General features: G+C 46.9%; 1 protein-coding gene across 5 annotated transcripts in view; it reads right to left on the reverse strand.

Moving 5' to 3' along the window:
* Window positions 1-15572, reverse strand: part of Lpp (LIM domain containing preferred translocation partner in lipoma) — a 597751-nt gene that overhangs the window by 572694 nt on the left and 9485 nt on the right. The window lies entirely within an intron of this gene.

Genomic DNA, 15572 nt, shown 5'->3' on the forward strand with positions numbered 1-15572 from the left:
CTGGCTCTTTAGAAACAATATCTTCAGACCCCTGGAGTAAAAACAACAGGCAATACACAGACTCAATTAACATCCAACTTCACATTAGTCACTACAAGTAGCCATAGGTGGGTTTTGTTTTCCTCTCTGTACATTCCCAGGTGTTTCTAGCTTTCTCCAGTGGCCATCAGTTTCTCTTGAAATTAGGGTTCGGAACAGTTCTTGCCCTTCCTGTGTTTAAGTGCACCCCCTAATAATCTAGCTTAAAGAGCAGGAACCAGTGATGATAACAAAGGTATTGATCACAGCGCTGTGGAGCGGCAGAACACAGATCCCCAAGTCCTCTTGTGATGGCAAAGGCTGCAATTATCACGTATATGAAGGTTTTGCGCCATGAAAAGCGGCTCACATCCCACTGCTCGGTGAGGGGACATAAAACCACACATCCAGCAAGTCTGAGATCAGTACAACACAAACGCAGAAGAACTAATAAAAGCAAGGACTCGCAAAAGAATATTAAAAACATAAACTGTACTTGCCTCTAAACCCTGAATTTATGAGTGATTTTCATTCTCTTTATATGGTTTTGTTTCTTAATTTTTCTATTATGGGCATGTGGTACCACTTTTATTACAGAAAAATACAACACATAATAAAACTTCTTTGGGGCTGTTTTTGCCTTCATTCCTCCCTGCAGGAGTTAGATGCCACTCTGGGAGGAGGATACTTCTGTGCAGGGCTTTGAAAGATGAGCAGGCATTTACCTGAAAAAAGGAAGGGGCGGTCCCTCAGGGTTGCAAGGAAACTGACACACAGAGGGATGCAACTCAGTGGGACCAGCAATGCTATTGGGGGGGGGGGCTATGATGGGGGGCAGAGAGTGAAGCAGGAGTGCATGGGGGGAATCTTGGGCATAAGCAAAGTCAGGTGCTGGCAAGACTAAGGTGTGAGGATAGTAACTGATCCACAGCCAAGGAAGATGGGGAGGAAGAAGGCAGGAAGCCAGCTGGGAGTGGAAAGAGAAATGCTTTCTCAAGTGCCCTTAATCACAGCAGGAGTGAGGCCCACAGAACCAATACTGGGCAGGGCAGAAGAGACCTAAGTGTCCTGGACCCATTTCTATTCACGAATGGTTCCCTTTAATTTTCTTCAGACAAGGCCCGACAAACATTTGCATCGGGAACTAAAAGTATTTGTTCTTGTTCAAGCATTTTCTAAAAGACAATCTGACTTCCTCCGAAAGACAAGAAAGTACGTGGTGGCCGCAGAAGGAACCTGTGATTGCTATGCACAGGTAGCGAGCAGAGACGTGGTCTGTGGCTGTCGCTGTCCAGCTGTCCAGCTGTGGAGCCAAGGCAGGATGAGGCAGTGCGGAAGTGGAAAAGGATCCCCCCCACCACCACCACCAGGCAGCGGAGAGAAGATGCTAGAAACTAATGGCTGGTCTCTGCGAGGTGAGATGAGGCCACCATGTCACTTGTCACAGCCAGAGGGCACAGTCTGGGAGGCGACAGGAGGCTACAGAGAGTCTGCTGGTGCCCACTCATGGCTGGATTCCTAGCAGGATACCAAGAGGGGTTCCAGTAAGCCAGAAGGAATGCTGCTGGCAGGAGACACTCAGACCTCTCAAGAGGGCTTTAAATGGAAATGTAAGAGCAAGGGGAAACTCTAACAGCAGAAAATGTACCAGGCAAACAAGAGTGGCCCAGATATGGGTACCCCAGAAGGGAGGGGCTCTGGAGTCTCAGGGAACCAAGGCAAAGTGGGTCTAACCAACTCTCCAAGCACGGGAGGGGGAGTGGGGGGGAACGCGGGATGGCAAGAGGAGAAGTGAACTGGAGAGGTGAGCACAGGGGCCTAGGAGGAGGAGAGGAGTATGGTGGAGGGCGAAGTGCCACAGAGGGCTGCCGGGAAGGGTCATGCACATAAGGCAAATACAGAAGCTATACTCAAACGAGACAACACTAAAGCACATGACTGCTGAAGACTAAGTGTGCAGCCATGGCAGGGGGTGGGGCGGGCAAATTCAAAGGGGCAAATGTTTTCATGGTTATTAGCTAATGAGGAAGGTTCTGAATAAGTAGGAGCCACATCAATGTTTTGAAAATCTCCATCTATCTCAATCTCTCTCTCTCTCTCCCGCTCCCTGCCCTAACAGGTCACGTGTCCATACCACCACCAAGCTCCAATACTAATAGATTCTCTCAACTACTGAGCAACTTCTTCTACATGTAGCACATACACAACCAGAGCAGGCCTTCAAGGCTGGCCTGATTTCTGCTTGCATGTCTCTTTCCTGTGCTGACCACAACCCCCTGTCCAGGCCAAAAAATGATACTTTATGCACCTGTACCCATTCTCTGGAATGACAGACAAGAGGGCAGGGTCAACAAGGGTCCTTACCGCTCCACAAACGACTGTTAATCTTCTTCAAAAGGCACAACCTCTTCAGCTTCTCACTCTGACTAATGAACAGTGTGACCAAGACCCAAGGGAACCAGAGGTGAGTGGTGGCTAAGGATACAATATCGACCAAGGAAAGGCAACTGAGAAGGGGCAGAAGATAAACCATTATGGGAACGAGATCGTGGGGCCTTGAGGCTGTGACCCAAGAGAAGATTCCGACAACACCTTGGAAAATGGAGTGGCCAGCCACCAACCAGGTAGTAGCTCCCGGACATAAGAGAAAAGAGAGAGTGGAGCGACACAGATCATCAGCGTCCGAGGGACTCAGCATGGAGGGACAACGAGGGCTGCCAAAGAGAAAGGAGAAGAACGAAGCTCTCATTTGCAGGAGCCCTTCCTCAGCCATGCAGTGTGTTCACCGAGGGTCAGGTTCCCAGCGGGCATCATTCCCGACCTAGGAAGTAAGGTGAACCACTGAGGTCTCACTGTGAAGAAACAAGGGCACCTGGGAACCCCAGCAGTGCCATCACAGCCCTGACACCCTACTGGAGCGAGACCACAACAGCTCCATCCATCTCACGCTTATAAACCAAGAGTGTCACCTTCTGGGTCTCTCAGGTCCACCCATGCAGCAAAGAGACAGATGTGGATGAGAAAGAAAGACTATGGACCATTGGGCCGGAGCGTATGACACTTGACATGGACTCTTAACTAGGACCCCAGAGTCTGTACAGTCATCACCCCAGAGTCACTGTCCCGCCTCAGTCAGTAGCTACCAAAGTTCTCTCCCAGACAGATGTTCCAGAATCCCCTGAGCAGCTCCTTCTGCCCACCTCACAACCCTCCCCAGATCTTCAGTACAGTCATGTGAATGGAACACTACGTACTTCTCTGGGATCTTACGAACATGAAATGCCTTCCCACAGCCCAAAGTTCTTCAATCCAACCCAAACGGAAAGACCCATTACCACACCCCACTCTCCACACGATGAAGCTGAAGTTCCTGGAACACCTTCACTTTATGTTCCCAACTTCTAGCCCACTTCTGGGCCTCCCTGTGCTCCTATATCCACCACTGAAGACACAGCAGTCACGGCCCGTCCCTCTGGCCCAATCCCGTCACTGCTAAAGGGGCTGCCCTATATTGCACAGGTTAGAGCAGGCCATTGGGAGATGTCAGGCACGAGATGAGGCAGGAACCTGCAGGCCAAAAGCATGGAGGAATGCCCCTGACTAGCCTGTACCCAAGTTCGTGGCCAGATACCTTTCTTATACACTCCAGGCCTACCTTTCCAGGGATGGCGCCACCCACAGTGGGCTGGGCCCCTCTCACATTAATTAGCTCTCCAGAAAACTGCACCCAGACATGCACACGGGCTAATCTGACGGAAGCAAGTCTTCAACTGAGGAGCCTCCTTCCCAGGTGTCTCCAGTTTATGTCAAGGTGGCAAAATCTAAGTAGCACAGGTACTCGGAAATCAAGGTGCCAAAGTCAGTCCAGATCTGAATCACAGAACAGTCTGCTACCCACTGAGAGTCTGGGATACAGAATCAGGGAAGATTCTCAAGGCCTGGGTCTATGGCAGATGCCTCCACCAAACTGCACAGATAGTTTAACTTCGCTTCAAGGAGCCTTCCTGCCTTCTTTGGCAGTAGCCTTGCCACGGAAAGAAGACTTCCTCTCTTGAATTTGGGGCAAGCCTCTCCTGGGGATGGGCCACCTACTCACCTGTCAGTGGATCACCCCTAGGTCTGGCTGCCCCTCAGATGCCAAGCTTTGAATACCCAGGCCTTCTACCAAGATCCTTCTCCATCAGAGCAATTCCATGTCTGTCTGATCCTCCATATCTGGTAATACTCCTTAGGCTGGAGAGATGCTCCACCATCGAAAGGTTCACAACCTCTTCCCACTTCCCACCCTGCCTCTTGCTTACGGTGCTACCATCTGGTCTCTATGTCCACCTGCTTCACATTACGGTTCAAGCGCGTGCCTGTCCAGGACCAAACCTGAGCTTGATCCCAGCGCTCTGAATTCCAAATGTGGAGTTTATGTCCCTAAATCCTGGTTGTCTCCTCCTGCTGCACCTTCCAGGAACCCACCTGTGCACAGGGAGGATCCAAATATTAGTGGTGACTGCTGCTGAGTAGAGGGAGGACCCTGCCCAGGCCTCTACCTATACCCCTGGGAGGAAAGACTACCCTTGCTGTTGGGTTAGAAATTGCAGAAGGAGGTGGGGGAGGGGAGAGAAGGGAGGCTGCGGGTAGGATGTAAAATTAATTAATTAACTAATTAATTTTTAAAAATTTTTAAAAAGAAACTACAAAACTAATTACTGACAGTCTGACCCGTAGTATGTACTAGAGCACAACAGTGCTTTGTAACCGTTAGTACAAATACAAATCCGGGCAGGTTAAGTCCCTTTAGACACTTAGTTGTGGAGAACCAAACAGAAGGCCCTGTAATGACAACCAAATGAAGTAACGTTGGTGAAACTGGGTTTGACTCTGAGGGTGAGCTAGGATTGATGTCGCTCCGTAAGGAGCACTGGTGACAGCAGGGCGTGGTCTAGAGCCAGCCCCTGTGAACTGACTGTAACTGACCAGACAGACCAACCCTTTCCACAAAACATCAGGGTCTAGTTTCCCCATCTACGTACTTTTTAATAATAAACAGAGAGAGGACTAGAAGCTAGATTAGACCAGGAGTTCTCACCAGCACTGGAGCTGCCCGTGAACTTGTTAGAAATCCGAGTCTATGAGCCCTACTCAATCACCATGTCAGAGGCCACAAGGGAGGAGGGGAGAATCCAGCAAACCTAGCTGATGCACCTACTCTGTCATGGTCTCAGGATCCTGCCAGCTCAACCACTTGAGTGCCCAAAGCTTTATCAGCTTGGAATTACCAACCTACGCCCATGCACTCATATAAACACACACCACTACCACCATCCACACACAGACACCACCAACACCTCCACATATATACACACACCACCAACACCCCCATGCGTGTACACACACACCACCACTAACAACAACACACACCCCTTGTGTGCACATGCACAAGCACGCACACTCACACACACACACACACACACCACCACCACCACCACCTCCATACATACACACACACCAACAACAACACCCACACATACACAGCACCAACATCCACACACACACATACACACACAACAACAACAACAACACACACACACACACACAATCTTTCCACTCTGACTTTGATCTGGGATGAACTTAAGTCAGCTGGGTAGTTCAAGTGACTGGCTTTGACAGCTTCCTCCTGAGATGAATACAGAGGACCACAAGACATAGTCTGTTTCCTCCAGGGAGCATTATTCCATTTACCACCTCAGCGGTATATAGTCTGTCACTGTATTTAAAAAGAAAAATCAAACCACAAGGAAGGAGGACCAGCCTTTGGAACACAGGTGTCGGGCACTATCTTTTTTAAAAACCTGTAAGGGGGTTGGTTGATTCCTGGGCTAAGTCAATAAGGAATTACTCTAAAACCCGAAGAAATGGGGTCTTGGTAAACACAGTGCTCAAGTTTTTAATACAAGCCCACATAAATGAATTAAAGCATTTGTTTTGTACCGCAGGGATACATGTAGACATAACAAACCATTTCTGGCTTGATCCTTACATATCAAAACAATAAAAATAACCCAAGCAGGGCACAGTAGTGTGTGCCTGTAAACCCCACTTTAGAGAGGAAGAGGAAAAAAGGATCAGGAGCTCAAGGTCAGCCTCAGCTACATAACAAGTTCAAGGCCATCCTGGGCTTCATAAGAATATCTAAAAATAAGCAAGAATAAGACAAGCCAGGCAAAGCTTAAAAGTATAGAAATATGCCACAAAGTACCATGGACTGTTAGTTCCGATAGCTCTTATCTACTGCCTAAAATTACCACGGAATGAAGGAATGAACAAACGAACATCTTGCTCTAATTATGGTATTAGAAGGTGCAGACATGAATAAGTTAAAACCCCTAGTCTAAAAGAACTAAGTTTGAGTTGAGTAAGAGCAACATCAAGCCTACCTTTCTGTCCACCCATCCTTCCATCTATCCATGCCTACATGCAGGCATCCTTCAAGGGTATACTGTACGTCTGCCCGACCCCAGGCAGGAATGGATATTCTAAAGAACTTAAAAGCCGAAACTGAGGCAAGTACAATAAAAGAAAGTGCCCAGCGGTAAAGATAAGGGTCATGGGAGACGAGAAACAACTGTTTGCTGGTTTAGGGCAGATGTGCAGGGATCATGGCTTACTCTATGGAGATGGTAATATGCCGAACCCTGGAGATCAATTTGGTTTCAAAGGGACAATGAAGGGGAAGAGTGATTTAAACTACGGACATGCCAGGACAAAGACAAGAATGAGAAGGGCTTCATGAAGGTTCCGAAAGGCAACTAGCTGGCCCCATTCAACAGCAAGACCAAAAAGATACACAGAGGCTTTCCTGCCCAGCAGTTCAGCTTCCATCTCCCCCTGGCACCCTCCCCGGAAGGACCCCCTCCTCCAAGTCTGCTGGCACTGAGGACAGAGCTGCGCACCTGCTGCCTGCTGAGGCTGCCTGGCTCCCATGCCATCCCTGCTGCCTCACCCATGCATTCCTCTGGGCGCTAGTTAGTGCCCGTCACAGGCTCCCCTCTTCTTACTACGCCATGTCTTTACACTTCTGTTTTGTGTAATTTATAAAACACATACTGCCCACGAGTTTGTATTTTTAATTCTTGTAAGAAGTTTTGGGATCCAATTTGTGCGGAAATCAGGCTGCCACAGAAGGTTGTATTGTATGATAAAAGCCTCCAGGAATAAAGCAGACAGCATACCCTGCTTATCAGCAGCGTGAACACTGGTTCCACCGCGTGTAGCACAGACTTCCTCATGAATGACTGACTATTCCTGCTTTCCCAGGGTCCCTTCAAGGAGAGAAAGCAGGAGCAGGGGGAAGAGTGGGTCCTATTCCACTCCATCCTTAGCCAGGCCACTTTACTCATTAGACATCACGGGCTGTACCAGACTTTCCCATAAAGCATCTTCTCAATGGCAAAGACAGGGCAAGCATTAAAACCACTCTTGACTGGGGAGAGATGAGAACCACATGTAACATGCTCCGCAGACTGTATCTTGGACAAGAAGAGGAACTTCGTGGAGAACCTGGTGAAGTCAACACATAGTGGGTATAAAATGTGGCTCACAAAAGTGTACCCATGTCAGCATCACAGTGATGATGAATACCCAATAACATACATGTCAAAGCTACGAACATGGGGGTGAACTGTGTGGAAATTCACTGTACGATGCCCGCAGCTTTTCTTGCCAGAAAAATGTACACTTATTTGCTGAGAAAACAACAAAGTTCTGTACTCATCTAGGTGTTCTCTCATCTCCTCCAAATCACTGCTCCAAGAAGCAGTAGGGAGAAGACATAGCAACAGCACCTAACATGTATGAACTAACTCCTTTATGCTGCCAACAACGTGAGACACAATTTTCAGAGGCTCGCTTTATGGATGAAGGAACAGAGGCCTAAAAGGGCCCAGGAACAAGCTGAGACATTCGCATAGAGCCAGATGCAAACCTAGGCAGGTTAGCTCAGAAACCGACACTCTTCGACACTGCCTATCTAGACCAGAGTTTTCCAAATACTTTCAGAATTTTCAAGTGGCCCGTCCATCTAGAACTACGAAAAGACTGATCATAACGAGCGAAATGTGAATACCACACGTACTGTTCACACGCAACAGAAAGCTTCTTAAGGCAAATGTGCCAATTTGAAAAACTCTACTGGAGAAGCAGGCCTCACTGCTATCATCAATGACCTTTCCACATTTAAGCATGTCCCTGTACTCGCCCCGTAGCCTGCCTTCTCCGGACACTGTTCTAGGAAAGCTGGAGTCTTCGGTCACAGTACGACCTCCAGTCTGCCATCCGATGGTACTGAGTTCCTGAAGTGTCCATTTCAGAAGACGGTGAAATCAGACCGACATTCCAGGGTCCGCCATGCTAAGTGATGATGTGCAGGTTGCTGACTGGTCTAGGTACTTAAGGGTCATGAGAGCACCTATAAATACCTTGCCCCATCGGAAAAAGGAAGATGTTCTCCTTACATAGTGGACACACTGGTCTCACTCACCCAACAATGATGCTCAATAAATAATGGTTCTCAAGAACTGAGGGTTCTCATAAAGCTTAGTGGCTGCCCAGATCCTAAACTCTCAGTCTCTCCCAAATTTGCAGCTACTTGTCTTTGCTTTACAAGGTTCCCAAGGAAACACCTTCCATGGGCAGACACTGAGCACGTGACAGAGGTGTGACTAAAAGCCAACATAATAATGACATGAGACCTAACAGCAGTGTGGAATTCATGGAATGTCAGCCTACTATGGGTAGGAAGGCAGTTATGCACACCTACTATGTGTGGGCATGCAGCTAGGCTCACTATACAAGATTTGTCATTGAGCCACCCTCAAAAATGTTGTCTGATCAACAATGCAGGTTTACCACAGCGTATATTGACTTAGTAAATGCTAAGGTTCAACAGTTTCTATTTGAAATATACCCTCTCAACTGAAAAGGCCTTAAGTGCATCAAGCCTAATACTGACATTTCACTGATGGGTAAACAGGTTCAGAGAAGGGAATATTCACGCACAAAAATAGAATGAAGAAAAATGCTCCCCTCCCCCAGCTCTTCAGCCTACGCCTGTTTCCATATATGTGTGGAAAGGAGGAGACTATTCTAGAGACTGAAAAGATGCAGCCTGGGGCCACAACCCCAGCAAGATGGTGGACCACATTTTGTAGGCAGATTGTCTCCATAGCATCTAGCATTTCCCATTTGCTGGTTTCTACTAGAACGAACATTGGTAGAATTATTTGGGATGAAGGAGGAAACAGAATATATGAAAGAAGAGCTGGTCTTAAAGGAAAATGATCACACAGATCAAGATCAGAAAAAAAGATAAGTGATTCACCAGAATAGGAAAAGCTGGGGAGGGCGGAGAGATGGGGATGTGATACATACCAGAACAAATGAAAACTGGCTGCAGTGATGAAGCAGCCCACCAAGGAGTCATGACTGACTTCCAAGCCAGGTTGTAGATTCTCAAGGGTGGGGGGCTTTGCCCCAGGAAGGCACCAGAATGCCTCCCTTACAGAAGACTTGGCTATCACTTCAGCAGACGGCAGTTGCTCAGATGGAACGAAACCCAAAAAACAGAGTTAGGTACCAGTCTCCCGTTTCTTGCCCTCCAGATACAAGCTGTCATAAAAACTAATCTAAGGTATGTCACTGTGTTAGGATGTCCACCCAAGCAGCTCAACGATTATGTGCCTCCCAGCATGTACTCTGTTCCCACAATCTTCACCTGGAAGACCCACCTCTCACCATGAGGACAATCTGAGCTCAGATTCTGGGTCTGAGGTCAGAAATCATCTCCAATAGCAGATGTGGTTCTCTGTCGTAGCAACTAGAATAAATTCACACTCGTCCTTGGCTAGGAGAGGTGGAAGACAGCAACCATAATCCAAAGCAGCTTTACCACTAGATCATCAATCCTACAAAATGTTTGGAGCGGAAGAAAGGAAGAGGGAACACACTCACTGGGAAAGCAATCCTCTTGCAAGTTTAAAAAAGTTTCAGGAAAGTTCAGGTAAAAATAGCCACTTATTCTGACTTAGTTTGGACTTTGCCATACTAGATACAGAGAACAGTTTAGCACGCTGGGAACCAGGGTCTCGAAGACACACAGCATTCTAAGACACTTTCCGACGCGGCAGCTCCCACCCTAGACCGTATGCCCTCCTTAAGGACAGAGGCCTGTCTGATACCCCTGAATACCCAAGAAAGTGGCCTTGCTCGCTACAGTTCATCATTGTATCACGAACGAGCTGAACCAACTCCTCTCGATTAGATGAGAGAAACCCAAAACGTCAAGACGACCTTCACTGTTTCTTAGTGTTTAAAAGCAGAACACACACAGGAGGCACTCAGTAAGCCTTGCAAACTGGAGAGGCAAGGCATCAAAGGGAAAAGTGTCTCGGCTGTACGTCAACCAAAAGTTCCCAGAAAGAGCCCTGCTTTGTCTCTCCCTTTACTCAAGGCCATTGTCAATGGGAAGGCAAACAAAAACTGAGAAGAGGAAAGGCAGGGGAATGTCAACTGTCCTTCATGGGCGGCTGGGGGCAAAAGTTGGGGGACGCGGCACAAGGAGAATAGATGGGGCTACACAAGACCTTTCTATATTTAATTTAGTCTTAATAAGATAGTTTGCTGAATGTTAATTAAATACTCAGTGGTTGTTACTAACTGTGGTGATTAACTTAATTTTGAATTAAATAAGCAATAAATGCTTAACTGAAGTTCTATTAAATTTCACCCAGCAAGTGAGGAATATGAGGCTCTTAATTGACTTTAAACAAGATAGTTATGGCAAGTTAGTTGAATTTTTATTACCTGATGATAACTGCCTTATTAAATCTAAATTGACTATTTCATTTGATGGGGAAATATGTCATCTGTCCTTCCAATTTACCAAAAACATGCCCAAATGGGTTCACAATTAATCCAACTTACTTGGATTATGAACCTTCCGTTTTCTGGTCCTGTTTTACTGTTGACTTTAAACATAAGTAAAAAATAAATAGGGCAGCGAGGCATGGCGCTGTATGCCTTTGATCCCAGCATTCAGGGAGGCAGAGGCAAGCAGATCTCAAGGCCAGTCTGGTCTACAAAGTGAGTTCCTGGACAGCCAGACACTCTTATCTTGAGATACTGAAAAATTAAAAATAAGAAAAAAGAATGTGGCAACACACACACACACACACACACACAGAATATAAAAAAATAAAAAGAAACACAAATTAAAATAATAATGAAATAGTGTTTCTTTTTGTTTTTGTTTTTCAAAACAGGGTTGTTCTGTGTAACAGCCCTGGCTGTCCTGGAACTCACAAAGATCTGCCTGTCTCTGCCTCCCAAGTGCTGGAATTAAAGGAACCACCGCCCGGCTGAAATATAGTTTCTCACATACTCATTTAGTAAAATCAACTTGTCAATTAAAAACTGGTGCCATTATAAAGAAACAAGGTGATTCAGACACGACGAAGGACAACAATCAGTCACCTTCTAGAAGCTGAATAAAAAGTAAAAGAAATACATGGGACTTTAATGCCTCTAATTCTCAGGAGGAGGTTGAAAGTATTCCACCAGTCAGGACAGGGTACACTCTACAGAGAAAGCATGGGTGTCTGTAGCTGGTGGTGAAGACAGGCGCCCCCGCTGAGAAGCATGGGTTGACAACCTTTGGGACCAGTCTACGGCAGACTGACAATACGCTGAGGAGAGCATTGGGTCTACAGCCGTAGGACAGGCCCCATCATCCCCCTCTCACAGCTGAGCAGCTGGAAGGTTACAGGAGATAAATTCCCAGACCGGATCCCACTGCTAGTGACTGACAAGCTATGATGAATCCAAACCTCTGATGCAGGAACTAACCCTGAAGTTCTACCTCATCCCTACAGGGAAAACAACACGTGACAGATGAAGTGACGAGGGAAAGGAGAATTATGCCAAGGACATAATTATCTCCAGGAAATCACTCAGAAGGGACCGAAAGTTCTCTGTGCATTGATGACTCTCCCTACATTTTTAACGATAGGGTTCATATTTATTTTTCACAGTCAAACCTATTCAAGTGCCTATCTACGTGAGTGATGGGCACACTAGAACTTACAATCTAATCTCAACAAATTGGTCACGTGGTCAATGAAAGAAATACCTTTTATGTTATAATTGTAAGTGGAAATAAACATCAGACACACACAAAAACGACTCCAAACACTTTGGAGGAGTCTCCATTCAGAATACGACCCAAGAGAGACCAAAGGAAAGTATCCTAAGGAAGAGAATGGGCATGGTTTGGGTGTCTGTGAAACTGAGTATGTGAACTTTAAATAAGTTAATGGTGGTAGTTTGAATGATAATGGTCCCCATATGCTCATATACATGAATACTTGGTCCGCAGTTGATTGGACTGTTTGAGAAGGATTAGGAGGTGTGGCCTTGTTGGTGGAGGGGCGTCACTGGGGGTGGGTCTGAAGTTTCAAAAGCCCATGCCAGGCTCAGTGTGGCTCTCTTTGCTTGAAACTTGGGACTCTGATGTGAGCTCTCAGCTGCTGCTCCAGCACCATGCCTGCCTGCCTGCTACCACACTCCCCACCTTGATGGCCATGGACTCACCCTCTGGAACTATAAGCAAGTCCCCAGTTAAATGTGTTCTTCTGTAAGTTTCCTTGGTCATGGTGTCTCCTTACAACAACGGAACAGTGACTAAGATGCCCTTCTATGACACTAGACCGAAAAAGACTGTGGTGATACTGTCTTTGTGCTATAATAAATAAAGCTAGTCTGAGGATCGGAGTGTGGAACGAGTCACTAGTTAGCCATAGAGACCAGGCAGTGGTGACACACACCTTTAATCCCAGCACTTGGCTGGCAGAGGCAGAGCGATTTCTGTGAGTTCAAGTCCACCCTGGGCAACATCAGCCAAGACGTGGTGGCTCACACCTTTAGTCCCAGGACTTGGGAGGCACAGGCCTTTAATCCCAACACGAGGGAGGTAGAGACAGGAAGAACTATGGCTGGGTGGAGAGAAGACTATAAAATGGGAGGAGACAGGAGCTGGAGGGATTCAGTCTGAGGACTTGTAGATACAGGATACCCCATTCAGGCTAAGGATTCATGGAGACATGATCTTGGCAATTTTGATCTGAGGATTTCGTAGAGCTAAGAACTAGTGGCTGGCTGTTCTGCTTCTCTTCACCCCCTAATATCTGGCTCCAGGTTTTTGTTATCAAGAACAATTAGAACTTGCAGGACAGAAGATAAGGGCACTTCCGAGTTGTGCTGACACCCACCATAAATGCAATTTTCCCAGATATCACACAGTTCCTCACCTAATGTCTCTGCCCAAGTTACTTCCACCTACAGAGTGTCTCTCTTCCAAGTTACTTTCCCCTACAATCTCTCTTTTCCAAGTTACTTCCCCTACAAGGTGTCTTTCTTCCAGGTTACTTCCCCCTATAGTCTCTCTCTTCCATGTAATCTCCCGCTCTAGTCTTTCTCTTCCACGTTTTTTCCTCTCCACATTCTCTCTTCCCCAGCTCACCAAATTCCCACTGCGACTTCAATGCCCACCCAAATAACAATCTTTCGAGCTGCAGAGTCCCCTGTGAAGGACCCTTGAGCTCGTCACCAGCCAATCACAGCCAGCAGACATTACCTACACAAAGTTGTAATATGTTCCTCTAACAAAGGTTCTTTCTGTTTAGAGCCCAGGCTGACCCAGAACTCATGATCTCTTCCTGCCAAAGCCTCCCAGGTACATACTGACTTGACAGCTGACATGATCACCTAGACATGGGCACTCACTCAGCACTCAGGCTGCCAATTCCAAAGCCATGCTTGTCCCACTGTGCTTGCTGGTTTTTAATCAACACAAACCTAGACGTATCTGAGAAGAAGAAACCTAATTTTAAAAAAAAAAATGCTCTGTAAGATTGGCCTGAAAGCAAGTCTATAGTACATTCCCTTGATCGGTGATTGATGTTGGTAGACCAATCCCATGGCAGGAGAGAGGAAGTCAGCTCTGGCAGAGAGTCCTGAGTTGGAAAACACTGGATAAGAAAACAAGCTAGGCAAACCAACAAGCCGCCTTGCTCCATGGCTTCAGCTTCAGTTCCTGCCCCAAGTTCCTGCCCCGACTTCCTTCAGTAATGAACTGTGACCTGGAAGTGTAAGCCAAATAAACCCTTTCCTCCGCAAGCTGCTTTTAGTCACGGTGTTTTATCACAGCAACTGAGATATTCATATATTTGTAAGGTCACCACATGTTGTTGAATTAATGAATATACCAGATCAAACTGGTGGGTAAATTGCACTATACTTTTAGGCCTCTGTCCAACCTGCCAATACTAATACTCTCCAAGTGAACTGGCTAACCTCCAGATGAGAAAAAAAAAAAAGACTCTTAGGGGTAGAAATACAAACTACTAGATGCTGACCTCCATTTCACCTCTGTCTAAGAAAAGGTACCACTTACCTGCCTGGTCAGCGTACAGTTTACCTTTCCCATGAGTCAGAGAACACTCTGCCCTCTGGGTGGCTACACCTGTCCCTAGTCCCTGAAAGGGATTCCTTTCCATACCAAACAAGACAGAAGTTGCAGGTGCCAACAAAATTGTTTTCTTCCTGGAAGGTACACAAGGCGGCACTTGGCGGAAGCTCACATGAATGGGTAAGTGTGGGTGGCGCTGTGACTGCCTGGCACTTGGTTCAGTACAGTGCTGGGCTCCCACAGTCACACTCAGGGATCACTGTCAAGGTGGATCACAGCACGGAAAGCACCAGACCCAGGAACCCACCTCAAGCACGCAAAGAGAGAATCCATCTCTCTTAACTCCGAGTAGCCAGAGCAATTCCGGCTACCTGGCGCATCTAGGGCTAAGCCTTCCCACTCCCGATGTCTCAACAAGCCCAGCATTCCCGGCAGGCTCCTGCCCACGCCCCAGTCCACGAGGCCACTTCAGCACCCCCACAGCACTTTCACATATTCTGGGTAACCTGCTTCTCGTCATCCAAATGAACTCAGTGGTTACAATGCTGGCACCCATCACCTGCAAACACCCCGAAATTCGGCCTTTCCATGTTCCGTGGGTGCGTAGCCCCACCCGAGACAAGACAGTAGATGTTTGCTGAATCCTTAATTCAGGCTTGCATCATGCACGTCACTTACCAGGCCCCATTCAATCTTCATGTGGAGACAGGGCAACCTATAAGTGATCCTCCAAATCAGAGCACCGATAAGAAGCAAAAGCAAAGGAGCCAGGGCACAGGCAGAAACGAAGGCTGCTTCACCCGAGGCAGCTGGTGCTGCTGCAGATCTGCTTTTCGTCAATTACACGTGCTTACTTATTTATTTACCTTATTATTTATGTATTTGTTGTGTGTGTACACACATGCTCGCATGCTGCAGCACACATGCAGATGTCAGAGCAGGTACTCTGACATGGTGAGTCATCTCACCAGTCCACTGCAAACGTTTTTTTATATAAGGAAATTGAGGCTAAGCTTAAAGATAGAAATATTTAATATACAAA

Source organism: Myodes glareolus, chromosome 2 (assembly GCF_982192425.1).
Source record: "Myodes glareolus chromosome 2, mMyoGla1.1, whole genome shotgun sequence".
In the NCBI taxonomy this organism is placed as follows: Eukaryota; Metazoa; Chordata; class Mammalia; order Rodentia; family Cricetidae; genus Myodes; species Myodes glareolus.